Source organism: Protopterus annectens, chromosome 7.part0 (genome assembly GCF_019279795.1).
Source record: "Protopterus annectens isolate FY-2018-M chromosome 7.part0, PAN1.0, whole genome shotgun sequence".
Lineage (NCBI taxonomy): Eukaryota > Metazoa > Chordata > Ceratodontiformes > Protopteridae > Protopterus > Protopterus annectens.
The window spans coordinates 107,195,616-107,212,895 of NC_056739.1; positions in this window are offsets into that span (position 1 = coordinate 107,195,616).

Genomic DNA, 17,280 nt, shown 5'->3' on the forward strand with positions numbered 1-17,280 from the left:
ACACAACACAAGCACACCAAAAAAACAGCAATCCACACACAAACACTTAAAATCCTACATCTAACCCTACACTAAACTGTACATACACTACTATCTATCCACTTACCTTAACCCAAACCCTAACCCTAAGGTCCATCACTATCGCACACTCACCTGACCTGCGCCCTGGCCCTAACTCACCTATCCCGCCCTAACCCTAAAGTCTGTCACTAACACACACCCACCTCACCCACACCCTAACCCTAACGTCCACACAGTCGCACACTTACCTGAACCCGACCCATAATTTCCCACCACAGTCCTGATAATTGCGAAGCCACAGAAATGGTCCACCAAATTCTTTCCATGGGAAAGAATTCGGTGTTCCGCGGCTTCGCGATAATCAGTGTTTGAACTTCAAGGTTTGAACATCTGGTGTTCGATTGTTAGCCATTTTGGACTGATATAGACCTGGTAGATGAGTTTTTCTAATTATATCAACCAATTGGCTAATGATAGTTATAGAACTATAGGTTGTATAAAACGATTTATAAAGTCTAGGAAATCAAACATAATGAAGTCATTGCTTGTTAGTTACATTAGACCCAAACTTGAGTATGGAATAACAATATGGAAACCCTATAGGAAAACAAGCATGAATAAACTGGAGAGAGTACAGTGGAAATATACTAAGGGCATCCATGGATGTGAAAATCTAAGTTATTATGAAAGACTAAAATATCTGAACTTGTACAGTGTCTCTTACAGATATTTAAGAGGATATCTTAGTCAGGTATATAGGGCATTTAGGGACAACTACCTCTAGGAATGTTTGGGGTTATCAAAAAGTACTACAGAATCATCAGATAACCTAGGTAGAAGATTCTATAGGAATGAGAAGTGTACTAATTGGTTCTCTGACAGAGTAGCTGATGCTTGGAACAGACTACCTAATTACTTTAAAGCAAGTACTAGTTTAGATATTTTTAAGAATAGCCTGGGCATTTATTATGGGAACAAATGTTTTGGCATATTGGCAAGTTAGAAGGGCTTTAATGCCCGTGCTTGAAACATTTGTATGTATAACTTTTTCCATTCATTTCTGCCTTTTCTTGTATCATTATAGCTTTCTTAATACTATCAAAAGTTGGTCTCCCTTCCACAAAGCCACACTGGTCTGAGTCATTCAATTTCAGGAGCAGCCTTGCCAGCCTTAATGCAGTAATTCCTATAAAAACTTTATAGTCATGGTTTAATATTGATACTGGCCTATATGAGTCCAGATCAGTGGGATCTTTTCCTTCTTTAAGGAACCCAGTAATCACTGTTCTTTCCTATCAATCCACCCCGTCCATTTAAAATGTTATTACGTCATGCCAAAAAATGCTAATTTTTCATGTATTACTCTCTATACTTCGACTGGAATCCTGTCCCCCCAGAAGTCCTTCTGATGGCCTGTTTGTTAATCTGCTCTTTTACCTTTAATTGGATGATAGAAGCAATTAAATGCTCTGCATCATCAGACAGTTTGAGAAGATTTCATTTTCTTTCTTCTTCATATATCCCCTTATAAAATTTTCTTTAAACTTAAAGTGGCTCTTTTCCATTCTGTTTGCCTAGCCTCTTTAACTTGCATAATTCCCCTTTTTACTTCCATTTTCCTCATTGTCTGAGCCAACATTTTTTGTTTCATAGCATTATTTGCAAAATAAATTTGGATGAGGGACTTCTGAGATGGCTGTACACTAAGCAAAATGTTAAGTAGAGATCTCCTAGTGTGAAAACTGCACTTGTGAAAAAAGCCCCTAAAGCAATACAGTTGGATACAATACAGTTACTGGCTTGCAATTATGCTATCTGGATGCCAGTGAAGAAGAAATTTGGAGAAAGTAACAGAAAATCAAATAGAAAAGGAGAATGAAGACTCTAGGTGGGAAGAATATTGCAGCTCTTCAGCAAAACACAGTTGAATTTTCATCTTTGGTACAGAAATTGACTCAGTAATTTAATAGAAAAAATAAATGCATCAAAGTGAAATACTGAAGAAATATATAGAGTCAAACAACAAAAAGAAACGTAGAATAAGCTTTAACTACCTATTCAGATGAGATGATAAAACTATCAAAATCAAAGTCTGAAATAAAGAAAAGGCTGATTGAACATGACACTTTTCAAAAAAAGTGGTTTCAAAAACAGAAAAATTAGAAGGAAGAGCACACAGAGAAAACCTGAATTTCTGCTATACCACCCAAACTAGAAGGAAGAGACTATACTAATCTTAGGAAAGTACAAGTAAATATATTGGTGTTTCACAGCAGCATTTGTTAATTGAAAGGGTACATTGTGTCTATGCCCCAAACCTGGCAATATGGAAGCAGTCAAGACCTGTATTAGTAAAGAGGCAATCATACCATCAGGAAGATTTATCTTGCAAAATGTGTGCCAGAAAGAAAAAGTATTAAAAATTGGAGACAACAAGAGTGTTTGGGGGAAATTATTACTGTATACCAGGCAAAAGAGAAAGGAATTCATCCCAGCAGTCAGGGAATGCCAATAGGCTGGTATGAGATTCAAACTGCTATATCAAATTGCCTTCTGAAAGTTTTTCTTTTTCCTGAAGGATCAAAGACATCTTTGGATGTAGAACAGACTAAGTAGGAAAAAAACTTTGACAAACAACAAATGATCCCGCAAGCAGAAAAATGACTCTGTTTCTCATTCTTCTGGCAACAAAGCCCACAGAGAGACAGAGAGAGAGACTTTGCCAGTGGAATCTTTTCCATTGTTCCAAAGGAAAAAGCTTGGGTGACAGAAGAAAACACAGCAATTGAATTTAAGAATTAGGAGTACCATGGATTTGAACCAGACACTAGTGTTGTGAGATGAAGATCACCATCAACATTGTGAAATTAGAGAAAAAATGGGAGACTGTAAAATGTCAATCCTATTATATATGTGATTCATATGGCTTTGCACAAAGTGACTGAGAAAGTTTGGTATTTTGTTGACTGTGTTAAATTGGTGAGTAAACTGTAAAGCATAAACCTCACTTTATATCACTGATATTTAGGAGGGCAGTGAGGGGATTGAAGAAGTAGCTATAAGTAAAATATTTTTTCTTCTTTATAACATTTGCATAAACAATTCATAATATAAATAATAAGGTATATTTTAAAGCAGTTTTGTATAGGATGTAGTAAGGGGACTGTACTCACACTTACTGAGGTGGAGGAGTCTTATTACTAACTGCTCTATATGTTAAATATATTAAGGTAATAAAGCATTTTTTTCTTAGTTGCAATTTATCCAGGATTTTCATTGTGGCAGGTTGACAGAGGCTGGAGAGAAGCAAGTTCAAGTTAATATAACTTTGTGATCATGCTCTGCTGGGGTAGGGGACATAGAAGTGTGTGATCATGTTATAAGAAGGATTACGAAAATAACCTTGTTTTTCTGGTATGGATAACTAGATTAATGTCCTTGGGTTTAAGCTAAAGACGAGTTTTTTAAAGGCATTTTTTTATTTATTCTTTGTAGCAAATTAGTCCACTGAGTTAGTGGCCTCTCTTTCAGGCAGACCTGAGGTGGTACTTATGTTATTGTGAGAAATTTGGACAGTAGACTAGGGAACTTCCCCCTACTCTTTTTGACAGATGTTGTGGGATCTTTTGCATTAACTTGAGCTGCCACCAACTCAAGCAGATGGGACTTCAGTTCAATGCCTTATTTGAAGGATGGCACACTCAGGAGGGCACCTCAGCCTTCCTAATGCTGCACTGCTGTATCAACAATACAATCAATCACACAGAATGGTGAGTAGAACCCACAGTCTTCTGGTCTTCCAGCACCACAGGTGAGTTTTGCCACTGACACTGCATTAGTTTGAAAAATAAGACAAAGTTATGAGACAACTTCCAAGATGGCTGCACATTGAGTAACGGCTTAACTGTAACTCTCCCAGTGTGAAAACAGAAACTCAACAGAGAAGACCAGTAGACTTTTGTGTTCATGGGTAAATTTCAGTAGCTGGCTACTAAGTATACTACCTGGATGTGAGGAAAAAAGTTAACACAGAGCATCTGGAAAAAAACAGCTACAAAAAGTGAAGAAGAAACACTGCCTGGGGAAAGTTCTGTGGCTGTTCAACAAAAAGCAATGCAATCTTCAAACATGAAGTAAAGTAACCTACAGGAAGGTATAACACAAGTGCACACAGACCTGGTTAAAATAAACGAAACACATCAAGTATTAAAGGCAAAGAATACAGCTTCTATGGGACCTGATAGTATCCCAGGCTGTATTCTGCACCATCTCCAGCAAGAACTAGCTTTGTTATTGAGTAACCTATTGAACCACAGCCTAAGTGCAGGCTTCATTCCAGCAGAGTGCAGAACTGCCATTGTCATCCCCTTGCATAATGATGGTGTCACTACTGACTCTTGAAACGATCACCCCATTAGCTTGACAAGTCTGACATGTAAAGCCATATAGCATATTATTATGGATCTCAAACAAGGACATAGGCAATCTACAACCACTTGACCCCACCAAGTTTGGATTTGTCAAGGGAAGATCTTGCCTATTGAACCTGGCTGACTTGTTTGAGACTGTCATCAAGGCTCTGGATGAGGGAAAGTTAGTACATACAGCTTAACTTGACTTGGCCAATGCTTTTGACACAATCCCCCACTCAGACATCATCAAAAAGCTAACACAACTTGGCATAAATACCTATCTCATCAGGCGGGTGGCCAACTGGCTCATCAATAGGCCCTACAAGGTCAAAATAGGTGCCTCCACCTCAGACAGCAGACCTGTCACTAGTGGTGTGTCCCAGAAATCTGTTCTGGGAACTCTACTGCTTGGCATCTACTTCTCAGAGATCCAGGCAAAGACAAAAAAACCTGTGGCTGACCAAGTCTGCAGATGACTGTAAGTTGAGTGCTGTCACTGACTCCCCAAATGATGTTAACATACTGCAAGAGGGTCTCACCACAACAAATGACTGGTGTCAAGATCATGGCCTAAAGTTAAACGCAAAAAAATATATTATACCATTCAGCAAAAATACGACCCCTACTGATTCCCACATCAATGGCAACCCCCTAAGCACACAACCTATGGTAAGAGACCTGGGTACTCAGGTTGACAACAATCTCACATTTAACCATCATGTAGTGTCAGTGGTCAGAAAAGCCTTTTACTTGTTTCATCTCATAAGCAAAGGGATAGCATCCAGAGAAAAGGAGGTTATTACCTCCCTGTATTCCTACTCAATTATTGGCCTAATGAGGGAGAATGCCCCATTTGGTACATACCTCTCCAAACACCTGCACCAACTGGAAAGGCCACAGAAATACCTCACAAAGAGAATCTATGGCTTCCAACACCTGTCCTTTGCAGACAGTCTCAAATCACTATCACTCTACTCGGTATCATACAGATTGCTCAGAGGTAATCTGTGTCTTGCGTACACAGCACTATCAGACCCTACCCTACTAAAGATGCTCCATATCTGTAAGTCTAACTCCTAGCACATTATCCACTTGAAAGGCCTAAACCTAAAACATGCAACATCAACACAACATTCTGGAGAGACAGGTTTTTCTCCCAAAGGCTGCACTGTCTCTGTTTGACATGTATGGGAAGTCTATTCCAGAGTACTTTGCTGACTCTTCAAGCACAACCTTGTTGAGTGGATGAGAAACCACAGATTTGTCCCAGGGGTTCCACCTGTGTCCCTCACTGACAGGGGCAACATGTGCTGGTTGAGGTTTCTTTTTTGGGGATAAACTCTTGGCTAGGCTTGTAAAGACCACAGGGCCATTAGCCTAGTAACCCTCCTATGATCCTATAATCTTATGAACACAAACGGTAAAAATGGAAGAAGCTTTAAATAGATATTCAGACGAGGTGATAAATCTGCAAAAATCAGAGGTTGAAATGAAGAAAAGGCTGGCTGAATATGAGATGTCTCAGGAAGAGATGTTTCAAAAAATAATAGAATTAGAGGACACAGCATGTAGGGAAAACCTGAAATTTTCAGCTATACCAGAGAAGTGGAAGGAACAGACTGCATTAATGTTATGAAATCACAAATAAGCAACTGGACTGGTATTCCACAGCAGGAGATGTTAGTTGAAAGAGCACATCATCTGTGTGATCCAAATCTGGCTATAAGAAAGCATCCTAGATATTTAATCATAAAGGTGCAATCCTACCAGCAAAAGGAGTTGATTCTGGCAAAACTGTGGCAGAAGGACAAAATACTAAAATTGGGAGACAGCAGAGTGTTTGTGGAGAATGAGTACTCGTACACCAGGCAGAAGAGTAAATTCATTCTGCTATTTAAGGAATTTTATTTATTTAACATTTGTTTACAAGGAAAGTCCAACTGGGATGCAGGTGTGAGATTCAAACTGCTGTATCCTGTCATCTTCAAGGTATTTTTCTCTAGAGGGACAAACTCATTTTTGATGAAGTATATGCTAAGGAGGAAATACAAACGTTTGTCCAACAAAAAGTGATCTGTGAAACAGAAGGACATTCTGTTTTTTTTGCTTCTGGTAATAAACACCACAGAGAGAGACTGCACCTGTGAAACCTTTTCCACTGTTTCAAAGGAAAATGTTGGAGAGAAGGAAGGGAGGAGCATGAGGGCTGACTAGAAGAATCAAGAGTACATTAGAAATGAAGCAGACACAGGATTTGGGAGATGGAGATGAACAGTAATAAAACCAATAACTTACTGTGGGATTTCAATGCAATAATTATACTTGTGAAATAGAACAAGAAAATCTGGAAATATTGGACCTTTTCATAATTTGTTGGACTTGTTGGGGACTCTAATGTATATAGACTACTTTGTCTCATTAATGTACAGAAAATGCTTTGGGGGAAGTAAAGAGAGGGGTGAAAGCTAAGTGTAAGTAAAGAACACTTTTTTCTTTATAGTACTATTTTTGTGGTGTATGGTTTTCTTTTCATCCTATAAAATAAAGTTATCTCAGTTATTTTTAAGTGTAATGGGGGTTTTAATTAGGTGCTGCTGTTCTTTTTCCCTTTCTTTCTCCTTGTTCAGTTTTAAGAAATGTAGGAACTGCAATGTTGCATATTTTGGAGACATGCATATATCCCCTTATTGTTTCAACGTGAATTGCTTATCCAAGCTCTTTTCTCAATCCTTTCTAACCTCCTCTGATTGATTCTTATGCTTATCAAGCAATGTTTGTATCCTGTACTAATTATCCCTTTTTTTAACAGCAGCTTCTGTTCTAGACAAGTCAAAGAAGAAAGGTGAATACACCATGGCAATCAAAGCAAACCAGATAAAAGTCAATGCACAAAATGATAAGTCCCAAGGTTTCCTTTGTCATGTGTTTGATATTAAGTGTTTCATTGGTGTTTTAGTGATATTTATGTAGTCTTGAATACAGGATTTTATTTCAAGTCTGATGAAGCATCTAGAGAGACGTGAAAGCACTCACTTGTTCAAATAAAGGAATGTTTTTTAACATCTACCTTGGGACTTATCGTTTTGTGCACTGACTTTTATCTGGTTTGCTTTGATTGCCGTGGCATATTCACCTTTCTTCTTTGACTTGTCTACTGTGTTTTTTGTAAGGTGATACCTTACCCTGAGCTGTTGGTTTTTTGGACTGTGCAGCTTCTGTTCTAGATTCTACTAAAAAATCTACTGGTGTTGATCTTTCCCTTAGGATCTCCTTATTTCTTTCTCTTTGCCTATACTCTGATATCAATCCTTGATAGGGAAGGCAATCTGTAGCCTGTAGTTCAAATGAATTCTTGGCCTATTCTTATTCTATTACCTTTCCCTCTCTACTTTCCACATTTCTCTGATTTATACAAATTTTCATAAAATTTCTGAAATATTTTTAATACTTCTACAGGATCATTGGTTATTTTCCTTTTTATAGGCTCCCTCAGCTTGGCAACAACCCTTTCTACTTTCTGTTGCCTGAGCCATTGTGCTAAAAGTTTTTGTGTTGTAGAGTTATCAAAAAACAGTTGCTTAACAGCAATCTTTCTAAGTTCATGCACATTATCTAGGTAGTACTTTATTTTCTTTCACACTTTGCAATTGCACCTCTTTTTGTTCTGTGTGATTCCCCCATTCTGCAATATATTAACTTTTGTCAGTCCTTCTAAATAATTCTTGTTACTTCTTAACATTTTTCTTTTACTTTCACCCATATTTTTAAACTCTACTTTAATGTTATCCCACTCCCTAGCTCTGTTTTCAGAAGAAATTTCTTTTACAATAAATCCTGAATAATTTCCACTGTCCATTCCTTAAATTCCTCTCTTTAACAGATAGGTGGGGGGAAGCACCAGTTTCTCATTTTTATTTTAGTTATTATTGGCACAGGATCTGAAATAGTTATTGGATACATATCAAAATTTTCAAATAAATGCACACGTTCCTATGACATATAATTTCTGTCTAGCCCAGCCCATATTTTGTACTTTAGGGAATAATATGTAAATTCTATCCTAACTCCTACTACTAAGTAACCAACATGAATAACAGTGTACTCTACCAAAACTCCAAGATCAAAATGCTGCTCCAGTAGTCACAAACCTCAGTTATAGTAAAAGTTTAAGTCTAACACCTACTACTGAACTTGGATCTTCCATACCAAATATTTTCATAAATTTCTTCCAAAACCTACCCTATTTTGTTGTATTCTCCCCTCTAGGCCCCCCAGATACATCCTCACTATTGAAAATCAAATGTCAGTCCCCCCTCATTAGTAATATTCTCTGCTGAAAGTTAATTACTTCTCTCAGAATTTTCTTAAGCTCCATGGTAGCAGTTTTAGGTGGAATGTAAATACATGCCATCATAATACTCCTCTCCTGCCAGTAGTCCACTGGTACTAAAAATCTACCATATTTTTTCTCTTTTCTATTACTATTGGAGCTAATCTCACAATTAATCCAAGTACTCCCCTTTTTCTTTGTCCAAGATATTCCACTGAATAACCATCCTGAAAATCCTTTCATCAAATTCACATACCCAGTTCTTTCCAAAGGAGTCTTCTGTAGCAAAACTCTTTGCATTCTGCACTTTTAATATAGTTCACTACTCTATTTTTTGTATATGTCTGTGAGACCATTCACATTTAAAGATAATATGAAAAGTGCCATTATAAGAAGTTATTATTCTCACCTGTTGTGTATAACAATATTTTAATGTCTAGTTTTCAGCTTTTGCGTTACATGCATACACTAATGTTTGGCAGGGTGATACAGTTTCTTGACATGTCCATTTGAACCTATGTTACACCTTACAAAAGTTTTTTTTATTGAAAACCCTGAAATAACCTTAAAAAATCATACCATCAGAACACCCCCAAAACCTATTAACCTAATACTAACACACAAAACTATATATATCTTCAAATAATGAAGTTTAACCTTCTAAATAGGAACAATTGTCCCAGACTGATAGTCACACTCACAGGCTTGAATTAACCTGTAATGTAGGTTATACATGCTAGGATGTGTGATACAGCCTGAGATTCTGCTTCCACCAAGTGGAGTCTGTTTTTTGGCTTATCTTTATTCCTCTCCCAAATGAATAAAACCTCTTGAATGCTTTCAGAAAACTACCTCCTAGCCACTGAAAGAATGTATTTTGTTTTATTCCCCCTTATCTGATTGTCTCCACAGAAACACAAGAAGCAGGTACACAGCTGCTTTATACTACTTATATTGCAATGTAAACATTTATGTGCTAAAGGGAAACCCTAGTCAGTGTTCTTTTATTTATTTTCTTCCCCTTAAAAATTATTAAATCAAGAAAAGGGCCTTAATCCAGTCATTCCCTATGCAAAAATAAGGAAAAGGCAAATCACTTTTACTTAAATCATGCGCTTTTGTCCAGAATTTCTTCTATTTTTACATTGCAGTGCCTACATTTCATAAAACTGAACAAGAAAGAAAGGAGAAGGACAATAGGGACATCTGTTTACATTTAGTATCCCTATTATACATAAAATTAACTCAAAAATATTTACTCTGTAGCATGCAGTATATGCAGTGTATTATAAAAATACTGTTAAGAACATTCTGTTTTACTTACAGCTAACTTTTTCCTTCCTCTTCAGCTGTCCTAAATATTATTCCAAACATCAATGACATCAAGTAGGGCATATGTTTTGGAGTCCTCTAAAAGTTTCATAATCAAACAACTACATGAAAAGAGACATGGAGGAGCTCTCTGAGCTTGTAGCCCAGGAAGGTATGACCCTAGCCCTGAGTAGCATCCTGACATCACCCAGAATGATACCATAGTACAAGGACAAAATGATTGACTAACAATTGGCTAAGCTTCTGGTGTCATTCTAAGGGAATCCAGTATCTGTCTGCCTGGGATGACATGATCGACAGACCACACTGCTTTGCCAGAGATGGCCTGCACCTGTCACCCTTGGGATTCCGGATACTGGCAAAGGCTCTTAACACACCTATAGTGCCTTTTTTAGGCAAGGTTCAAATGACAAATTCACCACCGTAACAGGTACAAGCAAGCAAAACCTGAGGGTAATGCTACTCAATGCTAGAAGTCTAAACCTCAAAATGCACTCAGTCGAGACACTCCTTAAAATGGAGAACATCGACATCTGTGCAGTGACAGAGACCTAGTTCAAAGCTACAGAGATTACCCCTGCATTACCAGGCTATAATTCATACCACACCTTTCGGCCACCAAACCCGGACCGAAACACTAAATGTGGAGGTGTGTCCATATTCATTAAGGATATCCACACCTCCAAGCTAGTTGCTCAGCATAATGCATCCGAGATTATCCAAGTTCAACTAACTCTGGGCAAAACTGCAATCCAGATTGTAGCTTGCTACAAACCTCCCACCATGCCCCAGGATTCCCACTCCTCTTTTCTTGATACACTGGAAAATATTAAGGTACAACCGAACACCCAAATAATGGGTGATTTCAACTACCCCACTATTAACTGGGAAAACTACTCATGTACCAACTCTTTTGCTCAACGTTTTCTGGAAATCATCAATTCCAATTCCTTGGATCAACTTATCCACACCCCCAACCACAGGCAGCAATATCTAGGACCTGGTCATCACCAACATGGGAGACCAGTGTTTCACACCAGAGGTCAGCTCCTCATTGGTTTGATCCGACCACAAGCTAATCACCCCTAGACATCCACATCCCGCTCCCACCCCCATTAGGAAAACAACCGTAAAAAATTTCTCCAAAGCCAACTTCACGCTTCTTAGACAGAAGTGGCAAACTTCATGACACCCATGCAGATGGACAATAGAGGTACGAATGCTGAATCCTACACAAATGCACTTTATAAGCACTTACATGAGTATGTGGATCATGCTATCCCTAACAGAACCAAGATGCTATTCTCCAAAAAAAGGAAGCCAATCTGGTGGTCTTCTGCCATAAACAAACTCTACAACAGAAGAAAGAAACTGGTGCATAAAAGAGTAAAATCCCATGATTGGAGGAACTCTCTGGTCAGCCTCAGTAAGAAGCTGAGATCCCTCATAAAATCCTCCAAAGCTAGTAATGAAAACAAAATCGCCACAGATTCTAAAGACAACCACAAAGCATTCTGTAGCTATGTCATGAATCTCAATGGCAACACTCAGATCTGCTCTGAGTTACAGAACAATGACACTAAATATACAGAACCAACTGATATTGCCAACATCCTGGCAGATAGGTTCAGTGCTAACTCTACCCCCCTCTCACCCCCTAAAGGGCCCATCTTTATACCAGAAGAATGCAAATTTCCTGTAATCACGGGTGCACAGGTAAAAACCTCACTCTCCAAAGCCAAGAACACAGCATCCATGGGACCTGACAACATCCCAGGCTGCCTTCTACATGAACTACAGAATGAACTGGCACCCTGCCTAAGTACCATGTTCAATCATAGCCTCACCTCAGGCTTTGTGCCCATTAAATGGTGCATCACGACGGTTATCCCACTCCACAAAGGGGAGGGGGGGCCACAACAGACCCAGGGAACTACCACCCCATTAGCCTGACGAGCCTGGTCTGCAAGGCCATGGAACATATCATCCTGGAACTCATAAACCAAGACATTGGAGATATCCAAACTTTGGACGCCACACAGTTCAGATTTGTAAAAGGCAGATCATGTCTCCTAAACCTGATAGACTTCTTTGAAGCAAAGCCATACATGAGGGTAAGGTGGTTCACACAGCCTATCTAGATCTTGCCAAGGTGTTCAACACCATTCCCCACTCTGGAATTATAGATAAACTCACTAAACTAGGTATAAATCCCTGTGTCACAAGATGGGTTGCCAACTGGCTTACTGACAGAACCCACACTGTGAAAGCAGCAGACTCCAAATCAGACTTCAGACCAGTGACAAGTGGAGTACCACAGGGTTCAGTTCTGTGTCCTCTCCTGTTTGGTATCTACTTCTCTGAAGTACAGGCTAACACAGAAGGTCTTTGGCTAACTAAATTTGCAGATGACTGTAAACTAGGAGCCATAATCAAAACTCCTAGCAATGTGGACATCCTACAAAAGGGCCTCACTGAGACAGATGCCTGGTGTCAAAGCCATGGTCTCAAGCTCAATGCCAAAAAGTGCATTGTCATCCCCTTTGGTAAAAACTCTGTACCCATGAACTACCACATAAGGTGGTAGTCTACTTAACACCGGAAGTGTGATAAGAGACCTTGGGACACAGGTGGACAGTAGTCTCTCCTTTGATAATCACATCGCCACAGTGGTCAGGAAATCCTTCTACGTGGCACACCTCATCACAAAAATGTTTCTCATCCAGAAAAAAAGAGGTCATTGTTCCCCTCTACTTATCAATCTTTAGACCCATTATAGAGTACAACTCCAATTTTGGTATGTACCTCACAAGACATCTACAACAACTGGAAAGGCTGCAAAAATACCTCACAAAGATGATTACTGGCCTCAAACAGATGCCTTATGCAGACTGACTCAAAAAACTCCAGCTTTACTCCGTTGCATATCACCTACTCAGTGGCAATCCCTGCCTAACATACAAAGCTATGTCAAACCCAGAGCTGTTGGACATGCTCCACTTAAAGAAATCCCAGTCCCTCCAAGTTACATGCTCTAGGGGCCTAAACCTTGTCACTACAATAAACAGAACATGCTGGAGGGATAGATTCCTGTCCCAGAGACTTCCCATACTCTGGAACAGACTACCTATCTATGTAAAACAAAGTCCTCATTAGCACTCTTCAAGAAAAATTTTGATGATTGGATGCGTAATAGGAAATTCACTCCAGGGATCACTTCTGTGGTTCTGCTTGACAGGGGCACATGAAAATAATTTTCTTGGGTGGCGAAGGCCAGGGTACCTTTTTGGCTAGGCTTGTATAGGCCCTAGGGCCAATAGCCTAGTACCTACCTATGAACCTATAAGAGTCCAATATTTCTAGGTTTTCTTGTTCCGCCATACTTCACAAATGTAATTAATGCTTTGTAAATCACATTTATTCATTAATTTCTAAGTTGCTTGTTTCTTCCTGTTGATATCCATTTCCCAACTCCAGTCACTGGTTCATTTCCATTGCACTCACTGTTCTTCTAGACAACTCTTGTGCTTTTTTCCTCTCTCTCTCAAGCATTTTAATTTGTAACATTGGGAAAGTTTCACTGGCATGGTCTCTATATGGACTTTATTATTAAAAGTGTAAGAAGAAGAATCTCCTCCTGCTTGATAACTCATTTTTTGTTGAATAAACCTTTGTATTTCATCTTTAGAATGTTCTGCATCAAAGAATGATTTTGACCCTCCATGAAAAATAGTCTGCAAAATAGCTGGATACAGCAGCTTGAATCTCATACCTGCTTCTGGACATTCCATGGCTGCTGGAATAACTTTTACTCCTCTTATGCCTGGTGTACAGGGACTCTGCTCTCACCCACTTTTATTACATTGTCCTTCTGCCACAGTTTTGTCAGAATTAATTCTTTCTGCTGGTAGGATTATAGCTTTACTATTAAAAGTCTAGTTTGCTTTCTCATGGCCAAGTTTGGAGCATACACATAGTGTGCTCTTTCAATTAACAACTCCTGCTGTGGAATATCAGTTCAGTTCCTTACTTGTGCTGTCATAAAATTAATACAGTCTGTTCCTTTCAGTTTCTCTGGTACAGCAGAGAACCTCAAGTTTTTTCTATGTGCTCTGTCCTCTAATTCTATTTTTGAAACACCTCTTCTTAAGAAGTCTCATACTCAAGACAGCCTTTTCATCATGTTGACCTTTGATTTTTGCAGTTTTATCTGCTCATCGGAATAAAGCTTCTTCCATTTTTCCAGCTTTTTGTTATTTAAGTTGATATACTCCTTCACTGTTTCATTTATTCTAATAATCACTGACTTATTTTTGCTCTAGATTACTGTAAGTCACGCCTCGCACCAAAGTTGGAGCTTGAACTGCTTTTTGCTAAACAGCTGCAGGATTCCTTCTAGTCAGTGCTTTCTCCTCACCTTTTGTAATTGATTTTTTTCAGGTTCTCTGCATTTCTTTTTTGCTGGCATCCAGTTCAATTACTAGCCAGTTACTAAAATTTAACCAAAAGCACAAATTAATTGGCTCTCTTTTCTAAGTTTTTGTTTTCACAATGGGAAAGCTGAAATTAAAATGTTACTCAGTATGCAGCCATCATGGAAGTTGCATATCCACCTTTTTCAATGTGGGTCTGTGCACCTGTGAAATTGCATCCTCTATCCATCCAATCTTGTCCAGCTAGTGTGTGTATGCAAAAACATTGTCATCCTCATCTGTACTTTATCTGCCATGCTCACCAAACTAAAGGCCTGCATATATACTTAATTTCCCTCCCAGATAGTAAAATACTTCTTGGACCTCCTGGGACACCTTCTTTATCTGTTACTATACTTCAGTCCCCACATATAATTAAAATGTGCTGTTGGTAGTTTATTACCTCACTCATTATTTTCAACTCAGTTTTGTCCTCAATAACTACATGTGCTCTTCTACTTATGAGCAAAAATAGTCAACTTTTTCTAGTTCCCACATATTCTGTGGACTACCCTTTTCTAACACCTCTAGATAATTTTCTTTTGTTCATCAGTAATCACACGAGTTCTGTAAGATCATAATTTACACCACTCTTTCCATAACATATGACAACTGAATAATCTTTATTTGGTGCATCATTGCATTAACATTCCAATTAAGTAGCTTTACCAACCATATTTTAAAATTATTTTAGTATTCTAAATTCCACCCACCTTCCCCTGTATGACGCACTTTTTTATATATTCCCATTTCAGTCTGAATGTCAGCTGTGACAGTGCTGCATTTCTCTGAGGTAAAAGATGGTATATTTGTCAAAGCACTCAGTCTTTTCTTCTTCTATTATTATTGTACCTTTGTGTCTACTCTTTCTGTACTTAAATCCTTAGCCACACAATCGAAAAACTAGGACACCTATCTGAAAACATACATCACCTATTACAGTTAGGGGAAAAAAACAGATATAACCCCAAATTATGCATTATTCAACAGTTTTCACAAATCAAACATTCCTTTACTATGCTTCAAGTTTCTGCTTTATTAATGCACTTCCTGTCTTGAACCCCCACTTTGAAAGATGCATTCTTGCCTAAATCTCAACTGCAGCAATGTAAAAACTGTCTTGCTTACCAGCAAAATCAAAACTTCTCTGCATCCTGTATTAACTATTAGTAACTCATCCTTCCACCTAGTGATTACATTTTTAACATGTGCATACACAGTCTGGAAAAAGAACGCTTCCTTTTTGTTACTGACTTCCTATTTCCATCACTTAAATGCTATTATCTATCCAAGATTTATCTTGCTTTCCCTTTACCTATTTTAAAGCAAAAGAAAATAACCATTTATATAACACATTTAACAGGTACTGCTTTTGAGTCCACTCACCGCTGATTCCCAATACCTCCATGTAATCAGCCTTTCATTATTTAAAAGAAACAACCAAGCAGTAGATCATCTGCATTTTACTAGTTGCCCACTTAAAACTTCTGCAAGGATGCATTCCAGGGATCCCAGTAAATGTACTTTCAATAGATATTTCCTTCAGCTGACTGACAACTTTGGATTCCAGTGAGCTAACCCCACTATTAGCCAGTCATAATTAATTTGTCTGAGCCATCTTCTCATCCTCGCCACAAAAGATGCAACATGCCCCTTTTGATCATCTACTGTCAAACTGATTAAATGGATTCTCCACAACTCTACAAAAGCTGCAGAAATGAAAACCACCAACAATATCAGAAGAGTCATCTAATTATTTTAACAAATTTAAAAAGTAGTAGTTTTTTAATGTATTTAAGCCCATAAACTGCATTACTTTTCAACATTGAGCCGATCAAAATCAGCACAGGGGAACAAGTCAACATTTTAAAATGAACACGACCACTTTTTCAATTTTTTTTTTTACCAGTGAGTTTAATTAGAAAAAATTTACTCACTAAATCCAAGGAGACTGATGTTTTATAGTTATCTCTCTCTCTTCTAAATTAGATTCACTAGATAATAGTAGGTGGTCCACCATCAAAGTCTTTAATCTTCTAGAAAACTCCCGTTCTTCTTTCTGATTTTCATACATCTTCCTTTTGAATGCTGGAAAGGGCTTTAATGGCAGTTTATTTGCTGGATTACTTTGCTGACCAGTCAGACCTTCTTTTCTTCTTGCTTCAGGATGGAAAATTTCTTGCTGCTCCTAATTTTGTCCAAACTCCATCCATCATCTTGTGGGGCACTTGTGCTGCCTTGAGTACAACTTTGGGGACCCTGGAAAATAAACTTTCAAACTGTCTGGTAAAATTCTGGAACCTCTGGAAAGTAAACCTTCAGATTGACTGGATAGATAACCTTAACTCTGAGTGATGCCTCCAGGTGCATCTGCAGTTAACTCCTACTGATGCCTCTAGGTGTCAAATATTGCTTGTTCATATTTGCATCAATAATTCCAAAACCATGCTATGTACAATGTTTTAAAAACTATCTTAAAAGGTTACACAATGGCAAACTCAACTACATTAATATTTGACCTCTGTTTAGTGCAGGTAAAGAGATATTAACTGTTATTTTCATGATATTAATTTACATAGATATAATTTTCATATTTTTCTAAATATCTCAACAACAAAGTAACCAGATATAACTCCTTACCCTCATATGAAAGCTCTCAGCTAGACAAATAAAAGTCTGCTGATGGTATGTGTGTTAAAACTTGGGTGGTTGC